The following is a 25,165-nucleotide window of genomic DNA, read 5'->3' on the forward strand; positions in this document are numbered from 1 at the left end:
GGGTGAAAAAGTCAGACGTGACCCCCACCTGTGGCCTCTCTGTTCCCTCTATCTATCCTCACACTGAGTTGTGCAAGGCAGATCAGGTTTGAAGCATCTGGTCAGCATTGCCTGGCATTGAGTCAATAGATTCTGACAGCAGTGATGAACAATGTCTTAGGCCAACCAGAACACAGGCTGTAAAAGATAATAAAGATAAACCTCTAGTGACAGTAATCACACATAAATCAGCATCTCCAAAACAGTTGCATGAATGGTCAAATACATTTAATCATCCACGAGATGAGGGTATCAGAGTTGTGCAGTTTCCGAGTGAAACCAACAACATTATTCGTTCAGTAGAAGAGAAACCTGGTTTATGTCATAATTGCGGGATTTCTGGTCACTGGCAACGAGACTGTTGGAAAAGAAAATGTGATTCTATGAGAAGTGGCCAGGAGAAGCAGGGCCCGTCTAAGGGAAAATGGAATCAAGACAACAGCCCCAATGACACAATGCTGGTGCTGAAATTTAAGAACCTCTCTCCGTCTCAGCAGCAGAGTTTGCTGGATGCTTTAGAGGTAAACTCACAGACCCCCTCTTTACGTCCCATCTCAGCTGGTGTACATATAAAATCGGTTGTAGTATTTGTGAACATGATGGTTAACAATTTTGCAGTCTATTTTTTTAGTAGATACGGGTGTTGAAGTCACGGTATTGCCCATATCTTATGCAAAACATATACAATGGCAAGAAAAAGTATATGAACCCTTTGGAATTACCTGGATTTCTGCATAAATTGGTCATCAAATTTGATCTGATCTTCATCAAAGCACAGCAATAGACAAACATAGTGTGATACCGCATTACTTGAACACGACTGTTGTGACTTGTTTTGGATCTGCTCTCTGATGAGTTTATACAGTAATTTGTTGGAAAACCCTGAGTTCATCTTATACACAGACGGTTCAAGCATTGTGAAGGGGGGTGTGAGGAAGGTAGGCTGGGCAGTGACTACAATGGTCAATGTCACTACCAGGCATGTTAGATTTGAGAAAAGCAGATGTTCACTTTGAGCGACAAAATGCTTAACTATTGCATAAAACTCTCTAATGGGGAATAACTCCAGAACGGGGACATGACGTAGTGACAGGACAGTGGGTGATGGTAAAAAAAAATATATATTTTTTTTAAATATAAATATATATATACATATGACAGAGACATTAGGGCCAAAATGGGAAGGTAATTATCAAGTTTTGCTGATAACGAGGTCCACAGTAAAAGTCCAGGGAAAATCACAATGGAGACATGTCACTCATTTCAAGGTTGTCCATTTTGATGACAAAGCGGAGCCTGGAGAATAAAGAGCTGATTGATTAGCAATTAGGACTCAATCTTGGGTGAAGAGGCATAGTAAGGTGATCAGAACCTGATAAGCTTCTATGTTGTATACCGCAGTCGTCATATTAGGGATTTCTAGGTGAAATGTAAAAAAGGGAAATCTTAGGGAAATCTATGTGAAATATCAATATCTCTTGAAACCAGGACATGTTACTTTCACTGTTTTGTTTCCTTCGTTACAGGTTGAGAATCTATCGTCTGAGGCTGCAGCAATATCCCTTGACTGTACCTGAAATGATAAAAGATCCCTGGTGAAGTGCAACCAGTGGAAGGGAAGAATAATTCCTCACTACCGACAGACTGTCAGAACATAATTTCTAATAGTTATCTATGTGGGACTGATACCAGTATGGAAGAGCTGGTCACTTTTAAAGGACTTTGTGAATGATTACCTTGACAATAGGACAATTGAATATTATTGTCTTGCAGACAAGTGAAAGATGTTTGAAATTATTTTTCTTGTGAGTTTCCTCCTAATACAGGATGTGGGTGGTGTTTCCATTTCAGGATGGGTTTGTCAAAGGGTTGACTATAGGAGATATTTGTGCTACTGCGAGTTGGGCATCATCACACACTTTTGTGAGGTTTTAATCGCTTGGATGTCACTGCTCCCAGTTTAGCACACAGTGTGCTTACGGTTAGGACAGGGTAAAGTCACTAGGCAGCACGCCATCTGCACAATACCCAGACTGCCTCATCTGGCAGGGTCAGGTCTGGCTGGTGTGCCAAGGGCCATTTCATTTAGCATCCGTTGGGGTCGGCTTGGGGCGCGATTACATTTCCCCATAGTATGTTGTACCGAAGTTGACTGACATAAAAGGAGCGTAGCATTATGACTATACTGTTTGGCCCCCTACCACCCGTTCCTGGGCTCAGTGAAGAGCGATATTAAATGAAAGGAATGAATCAGAGTCTCAAGCTTGTCATCTGTGGAAGACAGGGCTTCCAGCGAGGCATGGATTTCATTGGCCTTGTCAGGCGTGATTGCAGATCCTTCAACCAAAGCCTTGAGAGTGCAATTCCCCATAGTATGCTGTACCTTGTTTCCCTCCTTGAACAGTATTGTTAGTCAATGTTAGTCTATAATGTTTATTTTGTGTTTGGATATTGTTCTAAATTATATTGTTGGATATATATGAGAGTAAGAGGCAATGAGTGATGAGATGAATATAGTACCAGTCAGTGGACACGTCGATCTTGGCGATCTTGAAGTTGAGGTCAACCAACCCTCCCACGGGGACACGGTCACTTCCTGTGGCGAAGTGGAGCAGCTTCTTCTGCAGCTCCAAGGGGAAGGCCAGTACCACGTCCCAGAAATGGCTAAACACATACACAAACAGGTGGTGTCAATAAATAATTCCAGACAGGCAATGTAAAACACAGCCAACGTGACTATTCTGTTATGGCAGCAAGTCAAGACCTACATTTAGACGGCTGTTGTAACATCACTCACGATTGCATGAAATTGAGAGTGAACTACACTCTTACAAAAAAGGGTCCCAAAAGGGTTCTACAGCTGTCCCCATAGAAGAACCCTTTTTGGTTCCAGGTAGAACTCTTTTGGGATCCATGTAGAACCGTCTGTGGAAAGGGGTCCTTCAAATGGTTATCCTATGGGGACAGCCGAAGAACCCTTTTAGGTTCTAGATAGCTCATTTTTTTCTAAGAGTGTACAGCTCCTTGAGAAGTTGAGTTATGTTGCATGACACTGCATTGACTCAGGTAATAGGAAAAGTGAATGCATAGACTTGTGTAATAGGAAAGGTCAAATGAAGAGCTATGCTAAGGTTGACTTTCAAATTAAAGCAAGTGATTGGTCCCCCAAGGGGGAAGGGGAGTGAGTGCAGCTAGAGTAAAACAGGCCTGAAAGGGACCGGAAACGCATGCAGCTGTAAAGTGGCACAGGTTGGCCGAGATGAGTTATGGTGGGGCAACAACTGCACTGACTGGACAGTCGGCAGAGTGGAGGTGGTATAGAGTTCAGCTCTAGGTTTCTCCAACAGAGTGAAAGACCCTATAGCATAATGGGTCTGTCATAATGGCTTGTTGCTAAAGGCTTTGTGGTACTCCACGGTGTAACACTCGTCCTCTTCTTCTGACGAGGAGTAAGAGAGATCGGACCAATTTGCAGCGTGGTAAGTGTCCATTTTAATATGTAAAACTGAACACTACAAAATACAAAATAACAAAGTGAAACAAACTAAAACGAAAGATAATCACCCACAACTCAAAAGTGAAACCAGGCTACTTAAGTATGGTTCTCAATCAGGGACAACGATTGACAGCTGCCTCTGATTGAGAACCATACCAGGCCAAACACAGAAATCCCAAATCATAAAAAAAGGAACATAGACAACCCACCCAACTCACGCCCTGACCATACTAAACAAAGACATAACAACAGAACTAAGGTCAGAAAGTGACACACGGCAAGGTGAGGGGAGGATCTGGGGATGTTTGCCAGGTGAAAGATTGAACAATAATGAACAGTTGTATAGATTAGCACTGGGAGTTTTATGTGCATGACACTTACCGTACTGTAAGGTCAGATTTGCTGTAGCCCTCATACTGAGCTACTTTCTGCAGGGCGCTCATGCCCGGCTCTGGAGTCCCACATACCAGGATTTCCACCTCCTCAAGTCTCAGCAGCTGCATAACCACAACACAAGGTGTGCCTAGGGCTGTTACTGTGACCTTATTACCTCCACACCGGCAGTCCGGTGTCATGACCACAGTCAAATTCCAGTGATGATTGAGTCACGGTAAATAGGCTTCTCCAAAATAGTTCTCTGATGCCTTTGATGGTCATTAGTAGCATACCAAATTTGCCAGTTGCTAATGGCCAGTACTCAGCGCTCTATTGTCCCTCTAATCACTCTGACATCAATGCAAATAGTTTTGAAAATCAAATGAAACACTTAATGAGAGCTCTGGCATTGAGTTTTAGTGAAATCGGATAACCTGTTGCACAGCGACAGCCAGCTCCTCATAGCTGGTTGATGCATGGAATGAAATAAGTGTTCCAGTTGCTGAACATTTCTATAGTCTATGCAATCGCGTGAGAAAACAGAGTTTTGATGGCCTCTATTAAAAATCGGATGATCTGTTCAGCTTTCTAATCACTAGGCCTCCTGTATTGATTTATCAACTTACCTAATATTAAGCACATTGCTTCGCTTTACAGCTGGGGTAGCCTACCTGGCTGGCATGAAAATGAACCACGGGAAAAGTGTCCTCCATTTGCTATTCAAGTGCATATGATCTTTTTTTTTTACCATGCCCCTGTTTCAGACAGGTGCATGATAATGGCCCATTCTATATTAAAACTAATTTCGCACATATTATTTAGTATATGCCAATTTGTAAATCGGGAGGTACTGGAACAAAAAGTGAGCTGGAGTGGGGTGACCTGGTGAGCTCTGAGGTACAAGAACGCATGAGAAATAAAATCACCTTAAAAGGCGCTGCATTGTCATTCCGACGTCTGCATTGGCCATGCGTGCAGCATTTACGGTGATACGGCCTCTGCAGTAGTCAGTGCATTCAGCAGAGCTGTTGTGAAGGAAGTTGTCAAGGAAGTGAGTTTGTGTTTATACAGGACCTCCCACCACCACCTACCAGCAACCAATCATGTCAATGCGGAGCTATACAGAGCCTTCCGCATTGTTACAAAATTTGCGTGCCTCCGGAGGATTTGCGTGCCTCCGGAGGATATGTTAGTGTCACACCCTCCATAAATTGGCTCTTATATTAAAGCATTGCATGCATATCATTGCAGTAGGGTTGAGGAAAATGTTTTGTAGCCTAGGATCTGGAAAAAAAATCATTTTATAAACGCATGCAATTCTAAGTACATGACTGGACCTGGCAGAATATACAGGCTACTTTGACACTGACAAACTGAGAATCTGAGATCAATAAAAAGGCCCTTGTCTTGAATCCATCAACAGCCTAGGCCTAGCATTGTGGAGACGCACATATTATAGGCTACAATATGAGGAGGAAATTATAGTCCTAAACATGCTTTTCAGGTTCACTGACTCGACCAATGATATGCTCAATCGCCGGAGATGGCCGAAACATTTGTGCCAAAAGCCTATCTCACTCAATATTTGGAAGTTGATCAGATATTTTGGTAGCCTACAGCATACAGATTAGCGTCTTCTCTTTCCTGCAGGAGCCATTTGCTTTCCAACCTTTGTTTTCAGCGATTTTATTTGAAATATTGCCAAAGGCCTGTATTGTCTACACGCTGTTCACTGACAGATTTGCCGCATGTTCCCGACTGTATGTATGTGTGAATATATATACAATACCAGTCAAAAGTTTGGACACACCTACTCATTCAAGGGTTTTTCTTTATGTTTACTTTTTTTCTACATTGTAGAGTAATAGAGAAGACATCAAAACTATTAAATAATACATATGGAATCATGTACAGTACGAAACATGTATCATGTTTTAAATAGACAACCATGACCATTTGATTCGTTGAATAAGCTGTGTTAGAGATGGGATGGAACAAAACAAAGCACATCCTGTGGCCCCTGTATGTTTACCTCTCATATTTTAGCCTACTAAAATGATAGTAAATGATAGTCCCACTAAGTGCAAACCAGATGGGATGGTGTATCTGCATAATGCCGTGGTATTCATGCTCGTTTAGTGTGCCTTGAATTCTAAAAAAATCACTGACAGTGTCACCAGCAAAGCACCCCCACACAATAACACCTCTTCCTCCATGCTTCACGGTGGGAACTACACTTGCGGAGATCATCCGTTCTGTTTGTTGACTAGGATCTTGTCACCTCCAGGTTTCAGGTTATAGGACTTGACCACGACAAGCTCCTCTTGGAAAACCTAGATACAATCACACACTCATTATCTTTAAAAAAAGAGAGTGAATTTCCTGTGAAAGGCCAAAGCTTATATTAGTTAATGGTCAACATTCGCTTACGGTAAACATGTGGGCTTAAAAATAGCCTACTGTAATCAGTAACCAGGGGTATAGATAATGTATTTGCTCTGGTGTTTAACTCAGCGGGTAAGTGAAGGATATAGCATATAGAAGCTGTTTTTTAGAGGGGTAATGGATGATGGTGTGTGTGAACTGAATACGGTTCAGTGAGTATACTGAACCTCTGCCTCAGTAAGAGTGAAAGACACTTCACCCAGTAAAATAGTGAAAGGCCATGAAACCCTAGGCCTTGACTCAGAGGCCAAAATGCACATTACAAAGATCTTTATCTCAGTATCATAAAATTTCAGAGGTGTGACAACTTAACTCATGACAAGTGGTGATAGATCGATAAAAGAGTGCTGACTGAATTTGACCTCATACATTCTTACCTTACTAATGCAGACAAGGCATAGAAATGTAAATAAAGACACTCCCAGGCTGTCTAAAATCACAATAATGACATATTCACAGTCAGTTGATTTGTTATTGTTGTTCCAATACTGAGATTAAGGTTCACATCCAATGATGAAAATCAAGGCCTCGCCCAGGTAAGAGTTCAGAACTCTTAGACATTGCCAACGGAAAGCATTCACACCCCTTGACTTTTTCCACATGTTGTTATTACAAAGTGGGATTAAAATGTATTTAGTTGTAATTATTTATTAATGGGAAATAAAACACTAATATGTTTTGATTAGATAGGTATTCAACCTCCTGAGTCAATTCATGTTAGAATCAGATTAGGCAGTGATTACAACTGTGTCTTTCTGGGTAAGTATCTAAGAACTTTGCACACCTGAATTGTACAATATTTACCCATTTTTTATTTTTAAGGTTTTCCAAGTACTGTCAAGTTGGTTGCTGATCGTTGCTAGACAGAAAAATGCAATACTTGCCATAGATTATCAAGCAGATTTAAGTCAAAACTGTAACTAGGTCACTCTGGAACATTCAATGTTGTCTTTGTAAGTAACTCCAGTGTATATTTGGCCTTGCCTTTAAGGTTATTGTCCTGCTGAAAGGTGGATTTGTCTCCCAGTGTCTGTTGGAAAGCATACTGAACCAGGTTTTCCTCTGTGACACTGCCTGTGCTTAGCTCTATTCATTTTTTTTATCCTAAAAAACTCCCTAGTTCTTGCCAATGACAAGCATACCTATAACATGATGCAGCCATCAATACGCTTGAAAATATGAAAAGCGAAACCCAGTAGTGTTGTGTTGGACTTGCCCCAAACATAATGCTTTGTATTAAGGACGAAAAATAAATTTCATTGCCACATTTTTTGCAGTATAACTTTAGTGCCTCATTGCAAACAAGATGCATGTTTTGGAATATTTTTTATTCTGTACAGGCTTCCTTCTTTTCACTGTCATTTACAGTGCCTTGCGAAAGTATTCGGCACCCTTGAACTTTGCGACCTTTTGCCACATTTCAGGCTTCAAACATAAAGATATAAAACTGTATTTTTTTGTGAAGAATCAACAACAAGTGGGACACAATCATGAAGTGGAACGACATTTATTGGATATTTCAAACTTTTTTAACAAATCAAAAACTGAAAAATTGGGCGTGTAAAATTATTCAGCTCCCTTAAGTTAATACTTTGTAGCGCCACCCTTTGCTGCGATTACAGCTGTAAGTCGCTTGGGTCTCTATCAGTTTTGCACATCGAGAGACTGACATTTTTTCTCATTCCTCCTTGCAAAACAGCTCGAGCTCAGTGAGGTTGGATGGAGAGCATTTGTGAACAGCAGTTTTCAGTTCTTTCCACAGATTCTCGATTGGATTCAGGTCTGGACTTTGACTTGGCCATTCTAACACCTGGATATGTTTATTTTTGAACCATTCCATTGTAGATTTTGCTTTATGTTTTGGATCATTGTCTTGTTGGAAGACAAATCTCCGTCCCAGTCTCAGGTCTTTTGCAGACTCCATCAGGTTTTCTTCCAGAATGGTCCTGTATTTGGCTCCATCCATCTTCCCATCAATTTTAACCATCTTCCCTGTCCCTGCTGAAGAAAAGCAGGCCCAAACCATGATGCTGCCACCACCATGTTTGACAGTGGGGATGGTGTGTTCAGCTGTGTTGCTTTTACGCCAAACATAACGTTTTGCATTGTTGCCAAAAAGTTCACTTTTGGTTTCATCTGACCAGAGCACCTTCTTCCACATGTTTGGTGTGTCTCCCAGGTGGTCCATAGGACAACAATCAGTCGTATATTGCACAAATCTGGCCTTTATGGAAGAGTGGCAAGAAGAAAGCCATTTCTTAAAGATATCCATAAAAAGTGTCGTTTAAAGTTTGCCACAAGCCACCTGGGAGACACACCAAACATGTGGAAGAAGGTGCTCTGGTCAGATGAAACCAACAATGCAAAACGTTATGTTTGGCGTAAAAGCAACACAGCTCATCACCCTGAACACACCATCCCCACTGTCAAACACAGCCATTTAACTGTAACTACCTTGAAATCTCCATGTATTTACAATTCCCTTATCAAAATGGATTATTAATTTACCTAGTTCTTATTAATAGCACTAATCAAGTTGTAAGTTACAGTGCTTGGAGAATGGTGTTATTTCTAACTGAAAGTAGATGCTTTTTCCACTTGGAACTGGTATGTTTGATAGACCTTACTCACTGTTTCCTGATGTATAAAGGTGGTGGAATTATTAGGGAATTAAGTCAAGTACAGAATACGGTGTATCTGTAGACACCTCTGCCACACCTTCATTTATTAGATCTACAACCCAAACGAATCGCGGGTGAAGAGAATGCTATTCTCATGCTTAAATTCAAAGTCAGAATACGCATGGCAAGAAAAAGTGCATAAAAAGGTAATTATGTTCCATTTACGCATGCTTAACTCGGGTTGGAATCGGCCCCCTGGTGCACTGTTGCCCTTGCACAGGTAATAAATAGGAAAGGAGATCAAATCAAATCACATTTTAGATCTACAGTTGTAGAATTTACAGTGGAATGCTTACTTAAAAGCCCTAAATAACTTCTTAGATCTAGGGTCTATTTTCCTGACTGACTGACGTGCCCAAAGTAAACTGCCTATTACTCAGGCCCAGAAGCCAGGATATGCATATAATTGGTAGCATTGGATAGTGTTACTCAGGCCCAGAAGCCAGGATATGCATATAATTGGTAGCATTTGATAGAAAACACATGGAAGCTTCTAGAAATGTTAAAATAATGTCTTAGACTATAACACAATTGATATGGCAGGTGAAATTCCAAAGAAAAACCAAACAGATTATTTGTTTGAGCTCCCAGGCTCTTATAATGGAAAGCTATGGGTTCTATGTAATTCCAGCTCCCAGAATGCAATTCCTATGGCTTCCACTAGATGTCAACAGTCTTTGTTCATTGTTTCAGGCTTGTTTCTTCAAAAACAAGCAAGAATTAGGAGTTTTTGTACAAAGACTCCCAGTTCAAAATCTGTCTTTTGGTGCGCACTTACTAACTAATTTTACTTTTCAATTGAATATACTTCTTTCCGTTTGAAATATTATAGTTTATTTATATTTTAGGATACCTGAGGATTAAATATAAATGTAGTTTGACTTGTTTGAACAAAGTTTAGTGGTAGCTTTTTTGACTCCTTTGTCTGCATGTTGAATGAGTGAATTACTGAAATCGATGGCGCCAACTAAACATACTTTTTGGGATATAAAGAAGGATTTTATAACAAAACTACAATGTTGTAGCTGGGACCCTTGGGATTGCAAGCAGAGGAAGATTTTCAAAAGTAAGTGATTTATTTAAATCGCTATTTCTGATTTTATGAAGCCCGGATGTTGTCGACTGGTGTCCCGCTGGCGGGACGCCTATTAAACAACAATACAGTTCAAGAAATTGAATTAAGAAAATATTTACAAAATAAACTGAGGTAAAAAAAAAATAACCTGGAAGGTCAGCTAGAAGTCTTCCTCCAATTGCCTTTATAGCTGAGCAGCTCTCCAAACCCATTTGCCAGGTTCAGAAATGGAAAATACTGTGTGTCACTTTTATTGCTTACTGTCAACAGAATGCACACGGGTGATGTACTACTATGTGTGCCTGCATGAATGTGCGCATTATGTTACCAAGCTTCTGTTTGAACTACTGCAAACAACTTTTAACCGTCTTCTTATTTAGCCCAACTGCAAATTAATTACATAAGGTGAGGGCACGATTTCTGATCGGTCGTACAGTGTCATGGCTGTGCCTGCCTGTCACACCCCAAGGGAGCCAGTGCAGAATTACTGTGGCACTTAGAGTATGCCAGTGTTATTAACATGTTTTCTTTTAGGACAGATAGGGGAGAGAAAAATGCCTCACTCTTATGTAACTACGAACAAAGCCAAAATATACATTTAAAAAAGAGGCAGGAATCTGGTACAGTTTAACAATTAAAACAAAACTCTTATACCAACAAACAAAACAATGTCAGCAATGGTGACCTGAGAGTTGATTCACATTGGACAGATTGAATGAAAATGGTCATTTATTCAGAGGACTTTCAGAGTTTGGATCCAGTCCAGAGGAAAACGTTTGGGAGTAAAGACAGAAAGCTGAATGGTTGGTCCCCCTGCTGGTTAACTGGGGTATTGTGATCCTCACTTTAACCCCCTAAAACCCACACTGGTCTGCAGGCTAATTGACCTATTCTAATGAGGATGCCTATCCTCAGAGAAAGCGTATTACTCTAAATGCTGTGCTTGAGATGAAGCAATCGTAGAAGACGAACTGGAATAACCTGATGCAGGTCGCCCGGCGTAGTGGTTGCCATGCTGGCAGGAGTATTCTGGTCACTTGGCACGATGTGTGGAGTCAAGAGCTTGTTGTAGCAGTATGGAGGGAACTAGATGTCCAGGCAAATGCTGATGTACACAGCGAGACCCATGAGCTGACGCACAGAGTTAAGGACAATACACTGATTCACAGACAGTTTAGACCATTTTAGGTGATTGGTTTTTACCAAAGCAGGACCAGTGTCTTATGTCAAAAATCCATTATCCTGAGCCATCTAACAATGCCAAGACAAAATTTGAAATCACTGCACATAACTCAGTGAAAATGAATATATTAGGGCAACACAATAACACAGGAAATTTAAACATAATGTACGGTACCATACGACTGTGAATGTTTGGGCTAATGCTCAGTAAACACACAGAGGCTGTGTTTCTGCACAGTGTTTCTGAACTACACCAGGACAGAGCAAATTACTATATTGCGTTACTGTGTGTGTTCGGTCTACGTCAGCCACCGCCCCTTTCCTACAAAACCCAGGAGGTGAACAGAACATTTAGTCCATTAATTCTCCAACACCAACACACACACACACACACACACACACACACACACACACAGGCACTCACACGCACACTCATGGATGCACACAGACACAAGCAGTAACGCATGCAACCTTGCACGTACACACAGACGGAACATTTTCCCAGCTGTCTAGTCTCCATATGGTCTCCGTATGAGAGAGCCACTTTGGCTGTATTTCATAGGAATAGCACACAGATCCCTTTATAATGTGTAACTGCAGGTAGAGTGTGTGCCTTGATTCAAGAGTACAAACACATAAGTACACATGCATGCAAACTGCTCAGACACACACAACGCTCTAACGAACACACACACACACACACACACACACACACACACACACACACACACACACACACACACACACACTTTTGTGCACACTTACACACGTTTAAAGACCATTGGAAATTAAACAGGGTTTCTGTAGCGAAGGGAATACACCACCACCTACTACACAACTCAATGTCATTGATTATTTCAATGGTTGATTCTTGGCCTTACATAAGAATCAGATTCTCACTTTACAATGTTAGGCAACACAAAGGGAAGGAGATTCACACGTCTTTCTTTCGTGGAGTTTGAGGGCAAAGACATAATAGTAGGCTATAGGGAACATAATGTATCACACATAAATGTGATGTATCATGTGCTTTGAGAGAGTGGTACAGTCGCGTGCCAAGCTATATCAGTACAGGAGCTGACAGACTGACTTCTTGACATTGCGTCTCTGAACCCAGGGCAATCAGAGAGGTAATGCCAGGACAACCGGCTGCCTTCAACTGTCTCTATATTTCTCTCCCTCTCACTTTCTCTCTCCGTCCAAATATCTCTCCTCTGAATCTCTCCTTGTTCTTGTTGTCTCATTTTGCAACATGTCTCTATCCAGCTCATTGGAAGTGTTTTTAAATATATATATATTTAACTTTTATTTAAATAGGCAAGTCAGTTAAGAACAAATTCTTATTTACAATGACGGCCTACACCGGCCAAACCCGAATGACGCTGGGCCAATTGTGCGCCGCCCTATGGGACTCCCAATCATGGCCGGTTGTGATACAGCCTGGATTTGAACCAGGGTGTCTTTAGCGACGCCTCAAGTACTGAGATGCAGTGCGTTAGAAAGCAGGCTCAATTTCCTCACAACACTATTGCAACGTGTACAAATTCCAAGCAACATGCACAAAGTAAGAACGGCATGCTGCGTGCACAGTCTCTGCACTGTGCAAAACGTAACTGTAACATAACACAGAGCTTTGACAAGCCTCAGCTCACCTGCAGGTAGGAATAAACTGGATATGATCAACTTCCTAATGTAGTAATACATCACTCCCTTGAAACACACACAAGGGAAAACATATTCCCTCTATTTATTTACCACCTTCTATTGCCATCTCTTGAAAACACACTCATGTAATTTACTTGAATTAAATGACACCCTATGGCAGTTAATGAACAGAGGTGCTGCACTAAAGAAAACACTATAAACTGGACAAGATGTTGACAGAATGCTTTTCAGAGGGCTGAGAGGTCAACTCACTCAAAATGTTTGATATGATTCCAACTACTGAGGGGAAAGTTTCAAAATCTTTCCTACTTCCCCAGAGTCAGATGAACTTATGGATACCATTTATGTCTCTGCGTGCAGTTTGAAAGAAGTTGCTAACTAGTGTTAGAGCAATGACTGGAAGTCTATAGGAGCTGTTCCCATAACCTACCAGTCATTGTGCTAATGCCAGTTAGCAATGGCTTGCAAAACTACCTTCAACTTCCTTGAAATTGCAAGCAGAGACATAAAAATGGTATCCATAAATTAATCTGACTCTGAATGACAAAATTGTACACTATCCTTTTACATTTCCACCAGGTACAACAAGAAAAGGACAGGTTCCAGCCTTCCTAGGGAGTTTTTCCTAGCAACTGTGCTTCTGCATCTGTATTGCTTGTTTTGGGGGGTTTTAGGCTGGGCATCTGTAAAGCACTTTGTGAAAACTGCTGATTTTAAAAAGGGCTTCATAAAATACATTTGATTGATTGATTGTGACATCCCACTAGAAGGCAGACGCACACCGGGCCGACCAATCGCAGCACAGTGGTTTCTGTGTTGGCGCTGCGGTCCCTCGTGATCAGTCCTAACAGCACTAAATCCACACCCATGGATTACATTTTTTGTATCGACAGTAAGTCTTCTTCAGGCAGTGCAACCAGGTAGACAGGTAGATCAAGTCGATAGGACAACCCTATAAAATAATGTATTGTTATATGAGGTCAAAGTTTGTAAGTCATGAGTACTCCAGGAAAGGCTTTACAGACAAAGGACTATCAACAGGCTGTTTACAATGTTACCTAAATATGTTATGTTAACTAAAAAACAAGAGTCAGATGAATGGACTTAACCTAGATAGAATCTAGCTCGTAGATAAATAGGAAGGTACAGTGGGTCAAGTGAGGACAAAAGGCTTGGTTGGTATACCGTGTACCGGGGTATTTGGAAATAGCCACAGGATGGTTTTTCAATACAGTCAGTACCGCTGAAACTTTTTATTTTAAGTTTTGTAATAAATTAGAAAATTTGTATCTACTTTTTAAGTAAATACCAGCTGTGAACTTGTGCAATATGTTAGGAGATAAAGAAGATCGTGTTTCATTTCACCTGTCACATCATTTTTCATTATGAATATTACCAGTAGTCCCCAGTCACATGGTATGTGTTTACAAGCACACAACGAGGAAAGAACATAGCCTTGTGAGTCACTCACTGTTGTGCAGCACGTGCCAGGTTATCTAGTTACATTATGATACACTAAAATATCAAAAGTATGTGGACACCCCTTTAAATGAGTGGATTCAGCTATTTCAGCCACACCCCTTGTTGACAGGTGTATAAAATCATCAGGCACACAGCCATGCAATCTCCATAGACACACATTGGCAGTAGAATGGCCCTTACTGAAGAGCTCAGTGACTTTCAAGGTGGCACCGTCACAGGATGCCACCTTTCCAACAAGTCAGTTGGTCAGATTTCTGCCCTGCTAGCACTGCCCCAGTCACCTGTAAGTGCTGTTATTGTGAAGTGGAAACGTCTAGGAGCAACAACAGCTCAGCCACAAAATGGTAGGCCACACAAGCTCACAGAACGGGACCGCCGAGTGCTGCAGCGTGTAGAAACGTCTGTCTTAGGTTGCAACACTCACTGCCAAGTTCCAAACTTTCTCTGGAAGCAATGTCAGCACAATAACTGTTTGTCGGGAGCTTCATGACATAGGTTTCCATGGCCGAGTAGCCACACACAAGCCTAACATCACCATGCGCGATGCCAAGCATCGGCTGGAGTGGTGTAAAGCTCACTCTAGAGGCAGTGGAAACGCGTTCTCTGGAGTGATGAATCACGCTTCACTATCTGGCAGTCCGACAGGACAAATATGGGTTTGGCAGATGCCAGGAGAATGCTACCTGCCCCAATGCATAGTGCCAATTGTAAAGTTTGGTGGAGGAGGAATAATGGTCTGGGGCTGTTTTTCATGGTTCAGGCTAGGCCCCTTAGTTTCAGTGAAGGGAAATATTAACGCTACAGCATACAATGACATTCTACACAATTCTGTGCTTCCAACTTTATGGCAACAGTTTGGGGAAAGCCCATTCCTGTTTCAGCATGACAATGCCCCCATGCTCAAAGCGAGGTCCATACAGAAATGTTTTGTCTAGATCGGTGTGTAAAAACTTGACTGGCCCGCAGAGCCCTGACCTTAACCCCACCGAACACCTTTGGGATGAATTGGAACGCAGATTGCGAGCCAGGCCTAATCGGCCAACATCAGTGCCTGCCCTCACTAATGCTCTTGAGGCTGAATAGAAGCATGTCCCCAGAGCAATGTTCCAACATCTAGTGGAAAGCCTTCCCAGAAGAGTGGAGGCTATGATAGCAGAAAAGGGGGCAGCAGCTCCATATTAATGCCTATGATTTTGGAATTAGATGTTCGACGAGCAGGTGTCCTCATACTTTTGGCCATGTAGTGTGTCTTATTACTACATTAACTCTGTAAAAATTGCTAAATGCTCTGTAGTTGTGCATTTGGTTTGCTAATCACTCAGTGACAATGGCAACTTTATTAAATAGTTACATAGACATAGTTACATAATTACATAATGTTGTAAATAGTTACAACATTAAATAGTACAACAAATCAGTCTCAATGTCAACAGTGAAGAGGCGACTCCGGGATGCTGGCCTTCCAGGCAGAGTTCCTCTGTCCAGTGTCTGTGTTGTTTTGCCCATCTTTATCTTTTCTTTTTATTGGCCAGTCTGAGTTATGGCTTTTTCTTTACAACTCTGCCTAGAAGGCCAGCATCCCGGAGCCACCATTTCACTGTTGATGCTGAGACTGGTGTTTTGCGGGTACTATTTAATGAAACTGCCAGTTGAGGACTTGTGAGGCGTCTGTTTCTCAAACTAGACACTCTAATGTACTTGTCCTCTTGCTCAGTTGTACATCGGGGCCTCCCAATTGTCTTTCTATTCTGGTTAGAGCCAGTTTGCTCTGTTCTGTGAAGGGAGTAGTACACAGCGTTGTACCAGATCTTCAGTTTCTTGGCAATTTCTCGCATGGAATAGCTATTTCTCAGAACAAGAATAGACTGACGAGTTTCAGAAGAAAGGTTTTTGTTTCTGGCCATTTTGAGCCTGTAATCGAACCCACAAATGCTGATGCTCCAGATACTCAACTGGTCTAAAGAAGGCCAGTTGTATTGCTTCTTTAACCAGAACACCAGTTTTCAGCTGTGCTAACATAATTGCAAAAGGGTTTTCTAATGATCAATTAGACTTTTAAAATTATAAACTTGGATTAGCTAACACAACGTGCCATTGGAACACAGGGGAGATGGTTGCTGATAATGGGCCTCTGTACACCTATGTAGATATTCCATAAAAAATGTGCCGTTTCCTGCTACAATAGTCATTTATAACGTTAACAATGTCTACACTGTATTTCTGATCAATTTGATGTTATTTTATTGGACAAAAAAATGTGCTTTTCTTTCAAAAACAAGGAAATGTCTAAGTGACCCCAAACTTTTGAACCGTAGTCTATGTATGTATGTATGTATTTATGTACAGTGGGGCAAAAAAAATATTTAGTCAGCCACCAATTGTGCAAGTTCTCCCACTTAAAAAGATGAGAGAGGCCTGGTGGAAAATAAATATTTGGTCACCTACAAACAAGCAAGATTTCTGGCTCTCGCAGACCTGTAACTTCTTCTTTAAGAGGCTCCTCTGTCCTCCACTCGTTACCTGTATTAATAGCACCTGTTTGAACTTGTGATTGGGTGGACAATTGGAGATTTGACACAAATAAATGTTTCATTAATTAATTGTAGGAAGGGGTAAAGTGACTATGCATAGATAATAAACAGCAAGTAACAGCAGTGTAAAAACAAAGGGGGATTAATTGTTCAGCAGTCTTATGGCTTGTGGGTAGAAGCTGTTTAAGGTGCCTTTTGGACCTAGACTTGGCGCTCCGATACCGCTTATCGTGCGGTAGCAGAGAGATCAGTCTGACTTGGGTGACTGAAGTCTTTGATCACTTTTGGGGCCTTCCTCTGACACGGTGTCATGTTGGTATGAATGATTCGGGAGACAGGCGCAGGAATGGATAATAGTTTTTTATATTACACCCAATTACGGCGTGCCGTGTAAAGGAACGGGGACGAAAACCAAACAAAAAAACACATAACAAAACACAACCCAAACAAAAGAGTGAGGAGTACCTAAAATAAATAACACAAGGGCACAATGATTAACACACGGGATGAGACCCGTAATCATCTGCGTAATTCACAAGTGCAAAAATCCCTAAACACACAGCACAGATACGCACACGCACCAACGGACATTGTAACAATAATCGAACCCCAATGGAAACCAAAGGGCACATATATACAAATACTAATCAGTGGGAATAGGGGACAGGTGTGCGTGATGAAAGTTTTGGAGGGATCCGTGACACACCGCCTAGTACATAGGTCCTGGATGGCAGGAAGCTTGGCACCAGTGATGTACTGGACTGTATGCACTACCCACGGTAGCGCCTTACGGTCAGATGCTGAGCAGTTGCCATACTAGGCGGTGATGCAACCGGTCAGGATGTTCTCGATGGTACAGCTGTAGAACTTTTTGAGGATCTGGGGACCTATGCTGTCTAATATTTGTTTTGTGCATGAAGCAAACTGTGAGTAGCATTTTTGAGTTACTTGTATAACTTTACGAGCTTGGATGTTTGTCTTGCAAATAGTTTAGGTCAGAGACTGTATAAAATGTTCACAATGCGCTCGTTAGCATTTTCTATGGGATTTTAAATGTACTTGTTTACATAATATTGCTAACCTTAGGATTACAAAGGCTCAGTAGGGTTTTAAAATAATGCCCCTTGTGTTCAGTTCTGGTATTACCGAATATATCTTGGTATGGCACAAGGTTGGTATGAAGGTATGACAATCTGGATACCGCCCAAGCCTAGAGGACAACCCTAGGAAAGTTATGTCAGATTACGTTGGCTTACAATGACATTACATGTGAATGATTGGGTCAATATAATGATTATGTGGCCACTGCCTTCCTAATATGCAGACAGACGAGCAGTCCAGATCAGCTTTATCTTTGGAGGGTTAGGATGTTATGTTCAGTGGTTTGAAATTGTACTTTTTTGTATCTCTCACTTATTAATCGCAGGAAATATCATGTCTTATCTCATGAATATTCTGTTATTGTTCATGTCTCGCAAAAGTGGTTGACATAAGTCCTATGAAATATCGATAGATAATAAGCACATATTGGATGGTTAGACAGATTTATAGCATCAAAAATACATTAAAATATATGTTTCTCCAGTGTGGTTTTCAAGCACTGCCTCATCTGTTGTGTGTGTGTGTGGTGCAGATTGCTGTATATCTGAAAACGTTGACACAGTAATTCCTAGGTTGGGAATGAAAGGATACAGTCCCAACCAATTGAAACTCAAGAGTAGTTGTCACACTTCCAGCTGCTGAACCAATGACAACAGGAATCCTTCAAGTAGGTAAACATGCCTGAAAAAAAAAACAATTTTGATATTTAATCCAGTGAAAGGGCATAAATGCGACTGGGAAAACCCCTCCATAGGCCTAATGTAACACAAACGTCTATTCAATGACTACTCTGATAATATTTTATATAGTAGTTTTCTAAAAGTAGACTGAAAACATTCCCAGAAGCATTCAGCAGCATTCCTTAACCAGATTTAAACACTGACCTTCAAACATGAAACATTATTGTGCCTTTCACAGCTCGGCTATGAAAAGCTGACATGAACTTTCTGGTACAAAAAAAAGCAGTTTTAATGAGTGGGCCACAGTTTTCATTAAGCCTAGGCAAGCAGCCCGCACTTCTGAAAATGTATCTATGAAAATAATAACTCAGCTTGGAGGACTGTGAGTGAAGGAGAAAGAGCGACTCTTTGCCTCCAAAAGCCACAAGCACACTCACAGTTATTGTGTTTTTATTGGTAGTGTGAGTGTGGCGTAATGGCTAGTATTTGAATTCTGCTGAGATTTCAATTAAAGCTGATTTACTTTCCATTGCATTGCATATAGTATCTAAAATGAGAGAGAGAAACATTTGAAAAATCTTGCATGGGTTTTAGGAAATATATGGATTCTTTGTAAGTTTTGATTAGCCATGGCAAAATGTGTATAATTGCAAGAAATAAGAATTGAAACTGCAATTTGTCTCACGGCCCCATGACAAACTTGTATAACTGCAGGAAACTAGCTTTACAACTGTAAAATGTTCTCTCTGCCCCATGAATGACGAAATGTGGTAATTATCTTTAAAACAGCAAATGTGCATCCAAGAGGGACTCTTTACCCTCCTGACTCACCATAGTCAGTGTGAATAATCTACTGAAGCAGCAGCAGGAACCACTCCTTGGTGAGGCCTTCCATGTCGAGCCCTGTCGCTCCTATGAAGGTCACCTTGAGCTTTTTCTTTAGGTCCACTTTCTTCCTGCTCAGCTGGACAGGGGGTTGGAGAGGAGGGGGAGGAGGGGTGACACGTTTTACATCCGGGCAGGTTTTTCAAATCAAGCCATGGTGACAGAATACTTTCTAGAGCAAAAGACCAGATGGGCATTAGGGGGGGGGGGGGAATGGGCCCACTAATGGCTCTGTGCTTTAGTGTTATGTATCACCATTAGAAGGCAGAGTGCTGAATAAGCTGTCAGACAGTTATAGTGTTCATGGGACCAGACAACTTCATAAAGAAGAGCATACTGAGTGGGAAATATTTTTTTTACAGAGGACAGCGTCTCAACAATGTCTCGACCATACAAAACGCTTGGGCCACCCAGGCTTGGTGTGTTAGGTCTTACCTCATCCAGTGAGTCGTTGAGTAGCTGGGCCCGTCGTACCTTGATGTTGAGGAACAGCAGGTTCATGTCCACTCTCTGCCTGCGGGAGACCTTGTTCACCAAGCTTTGCTGGAAAAACACATACAGATTTTTTTTTAAAATATGAAAGCAGGTCATCTCAGTTTATGCACAGCTCAGAGTCAACGGTGTCGATGATAAAGGAAAGTTGACAGAAGACACTAGGCTGTGTGTCTCACTCTGGCCATGCAGATCATCTGCTGTTCTGAGTCCCTCTGGAAGATGGTTCTCTTCACCATTGTTGACAGGATAAATGGGAACTGGCATAAAGAGAACCTGAGGAGGAGAAGAGAGGACAAAATAATGGATTGGGAAAAATAACTGCCAATATGGAAGCATGAAGATTTCCGTGAAGAGGAAGAGAGTAACCCACAGTCTTTGGTCTGATCCAGATCCATAATAATTTCCATCTTTAGAATGAGGAATGATTGTGCAATATCCTTCTCTCCCCATAACATGTGTCTCTTTACGGTCACACTTCATATGGAGGCGTGGTGCTCTGTTTTGAGTTTTGGCTCTGACTCACAGAGCTGTTCCACTGAGGGTAGTCACAGTGAGAGAATAACTGGGGAGGCTCACCTTCTGTAGCACTGCATTAGCACTTTGAACTGTTCATATGAGGTATGGCACACAAGAGGGAGCTCTATCATCAAAAACGTGGAATGGACAAGCAGGGAGAGAGGAAAAACTAAGAAAGAATTCAGAAAGTATTCAGACCCCTTCACTTTTTCCACATTTTGTTACGTTACAGTCCTATTCTAAAATGTATTAAATTAATTTTTATCCTCATCAATCTACACACAATGTTCCATAACGACAAAACAAAAACAGATGTAGATGCAAATGTATTAAAAATAAAAAAACAGATACCTTATTTACATAAGTTTTCAGACCCTTTGCTATGAGACTCTAAATTGAACTCAGATGCATCTTGTTTCCATTGATCATCCTTGTGATGTTTCTACAACTTGATTGGAGTCCACCTGTGGTAAATTCAATTAAGTGGACATAATTTGGATGGGCACAAACCTGTCTATTTAAGGTTCCACAGTTGACAGTGTATATCAGAGATAAAGTCAAGCCATCAGGTCAAAGGAAATGACCGTAGAGCTCCGAGACAGGATTGTGTTCACAGATCTGGGGAAGGGTCAGAAAAAAATTCTGCAGCATTGAAGGTTCCCAAATATACAGTGGCCTCGATCATTCTTACATGGTAGAAGATTGGAACCACCAAGACTCTTCTTAGAGCTGGCCGCCCAGTTTTTCAGAGGCAGGGACTGGGAGAATAGCCAGGATCGAGGGAAAAGATGAATGGAGCAAAGTACAGTGAGATCCTTGATAAAAACCTCTAGAGCGCTTAGGATTTCAGATGGGGCAAAAGTTCACCTTACAACAGGACAATGACCCTAAGCACACAGCCAAGACAGCGCAGGAGTGGCTTCGGGACAAGTCTCTGAATGTCCTTGAGTAGCTCATCGAGAGCTTGGACTTGAACATCTTGAACATCATAACTATTTGTTGTGTTTTCAGTGAAAGGAGGAAATTAAAATGTATACAGTCAGCCAAATGAGACATTATATTTAATTATTTAGACCACCCCAAACTGGCACAATGTGACAATGAAAAATGGCAAAAATGTTTTTAAAAATTGTATTTAATTAGATGCCTAAATATTACAAGGACGCGTACTCTGAGCATGTACTGACTAAGTGGTAAGTGTCGTCACTGACATTTTCAACCTCCCCCTGATCCAGTCTGTAATACCTACATGTTTCAAGCAGACTACTATAGTCCCTGTGCCCAAGAATGACAAGGTAACCTTTCTAAATTAGTGTCACCCCACCGTTATATGCTTTGAAAGGCTCATGGCTCACATTAACATCATCATCCCAGTCCCCTGGACCCACTCCAATTTGCATACCACATCAGAAAGACAAAGGAGCTGATCGTGAACTACAGGAAACAGAGGGTCGAGCACGCCCCCATTCACATCGACGGGGCTGTAGTGGAGTGGGTCGAGAGCTTAAATTTGCTCGCTGTCCACATCACTAAGGCTCTATCGTGGTCCAAACACACCAACACAGTCGTGATTAGGACATGACAACACCTCTTCCATCAGGAAGCAGAAAACATTTGGCGTGGACCCTCAGATCCTCAAAAAGTTACACAGCTACACTATTGAGAGCATCTCGACTGGCTGCATCGCTGATTGGTATGGCAACTGCTTGGCATCCGACCACAAGGCGCTACACAGGGTAGTGCGCACTGTACAGTACATCACTGGGGCCGAGCTTCCTGCAATCCAGGACCTCTCTATTAGGCGCCAGGACCTCTCCATGAGGCTGTGTCAGAGGAAGGCCCTAAAAATTGTCAAAGACTCCAGCCAATCAAGTCATAGACTGCACTCTCTGCTACCGCATGCCAAGCAGTATCGATGCACCAAGTCTGGAACCAACAGGATCCGGAACAGCTTCTACCCCCAAGCCATAAGACTGCTAAATAGTCTGGGTAGCTATTTGGGTAACTATTTGCTTTGACCCTTTTTGCACTAACTTTTTTAATTCATCACATTCGCTGCTGCTACTGTTTATTGTCACTTTGTTCCTAATTATATATACATATCTACCTCATTTACCTCGTACCCCTGCACATTGACTCAGTACTGGTACCCCTTGTGTATTACCAAGTTGTCATTACTCATGTTTATCTATTAATGCTTTTCTATTATTTCTCTATTTTCTTTCTTTCTGCATTGTTGGGAAGGGCGGTAAACATTTCACTGTTAGTCGACACCTGTTGCTAACTTTGGACTTCATTTAATTTGTATGATTGTGGAAACCTCTACCCAAAACCGATATTTTGGTATTTGTTTCATTAGTCCATAGATGATATAGTCCCAACATGTTTTGCATGTCAGCAATCAAGTTTTCAAGATACTTTCATATATCTTGAAAACTTGATTGCTGACATGCAAAACATTTTGGGACTATATCAACAATGGACTAACATAACAAATACCAAAATATAGTTTTTGGGTGGAATTTTCCTTTAAGTACACATAAGCAATGCTGTATGTATGGTAAACAGTTGCTGCAGTGTAGCAACAGACATCATATTAACAGTACATGGTAGTAGAGGTGTAAATTGAATACAGCATTCACCCTTTCCATTCTCTCAATTAGCTGCTAATGATTCCCTTCAACACTTATTTCTGGATGTCTTGGGTCTAAAAGAACATAAACAAACATGAGTTAACCTTTAAATCGGGTGAAAATGACCCAAATGCTGCTAGTTTCAGAAAGAACTTTCAGGGAAAAAATTCTGAATACGATTTGATTTGTTTATTTTACCATACGATATCCTTTTCCCTAGAAATGTCATGTACTTACATGTACTTACATATACTTACAGTGCAGAGTAAAGCATCGAAAACAGCATTCACACATTTTGAGTTGACTCCAGAATCCTCTATTGTGTTAAATGGGCCATTAGCTTCTAAGATAGGAGGAAAAGAGGGTTTCCCACTCTTATATGGTTTTATTTAAGGGCTTTTTAATGACAACTCTAATTGTTTTCTCACAAAGGGCACCTGCTAGTGCCAAACCCTGGACTTGTTTGGCAGGGAGAACATATGTGTGTTGAACTATTCTCTTATGACGCCAAAAAAAACAAGGCTTGCACCGTTATGAGCAGTATGGATTACACTTTTTTTACTCTTACATTACGCACTGTTGGTTTCCTCATTAATAACACTTTCCAGAACGAGTACGTGCTGTTCTGTATGCTTTCCATCTTAAGAGAATTCACAATAGAGAAACAGGTGCTGCAAATATCAATAATTTAAGAAATGGAACTAATGTAAACCAAAGGATTTAGAATATTATGAAATTAGTAATGTATCTTTGGGAATAGCCACAACATAAAACAAAAAGACAACATGAATAATTTGAAAAGCCATTAGTCAAAGGTAGTCAGGTAGAAATCCCACACATCCCTCCAGTCCCCTAAGATTGTGGCTCGCTCTATATGTCTTCCCTGCAACACCGTGGAAAGAATACATCAATAGATCATTGTCTTAGCAAATCAAAGGTCATGGTGATCATAAGAGGGGATTAAAGGTAGGCTACTCACTGTTACACAAGGTCAAAGGAAGGTCCTAATGTAGCTAATTGGGAGAGGTGTTACTCACTGGAACTCTTTGGTGGTTTTAGTGAGGAGAGGGATGATAGGGTCAGAGGGGAACGGGGCCTTCACCTCGGGGGGAAGTGTGTCGATGGAGAACCTCTGTTTCTGCATCACATTCCAGAAAATAGAAGGTAGCTCCCTCCTCGGGAAATTACAAAAGACACACATAGTTCTCTATACATAGAATATAATGCATACGACTAATGTGCACTGTGGCAGATAAGTAAATTGTTTTTTCACTGCTTGCAAAGACACAGATGGGATACATACAGTAGTTCCACAATGCACATGATTCACAAGGCTTTGATAGCGACATCCTCAGACTGCGACTTGTTCAGATTAAGAAAACCAAGCCATTAACACCTCTTTGGGCTAGGGGGCAGTATTCGGAAGTTCGGATACCTGACGTGCCCAAAGTTAACTGCCGGTTACTCAGAAGCTAGGATATGCATATAATTAGTAGCATTGAATAGAAAACACTCTGAGGTTTCTAAAACTGTTAAAATAATGTATGTGAGTATAACAGAACTGATATGGCAGGCAAAAATCCGAGGAGAATCCATCCAGAATCTTTTTATTTTTTTGAGGTCACAGGCCATTCCAATGCTTGTCTATGGGATATTCAAAATAATTCCTCCCAGATTGCAGTTCCCATGGCCTCCACTAGATGTCAACAATCTTTAGAAAGAGTTTCAGGCTTGTTTTTAAAAAAATGAGCAAGTAGCTGTACTTTTTCAAGGTGTCTCTCATTAGGACTCTAGTCTTGCACTTCGTTATTTATCTCCGGTATTGAACATACTACATTCCGTCTAAAATTGTATCGTTTATTTACATATTAGGGTACCTGATTG

The 25,165-nt window shown here is 41.2% G+C and overlaps 1 pseudogene; it reads right to left on the reverse strand.

Annotated features, from left to right (window-relative positions):
- Positions 1 to 1,277: 1,277 nt before the first annotated feature.
- LOC110503100 lies at positions 1,278 to 20,527 on the reverse strand (annotated as a pseudogene).
- Positions 20,528 to 25,165: the final 4,638 nt, after the last annotated feature.

Source organism: Oncorhynchus mykiss, chromosome 23 (assembly GCF_013265735.2).
Source record: "Oncorhynchus mykiss isolate Arlee chromosome 23, USDA_OmykA_1.1, whole genome shotgun sequence".
NCBI lineage: Eukaryota > Metazoa > Chordata > Actinopteri > Salmoniformes > Salmonidae > Oncorhynchus > Oncorhynchus mykiss.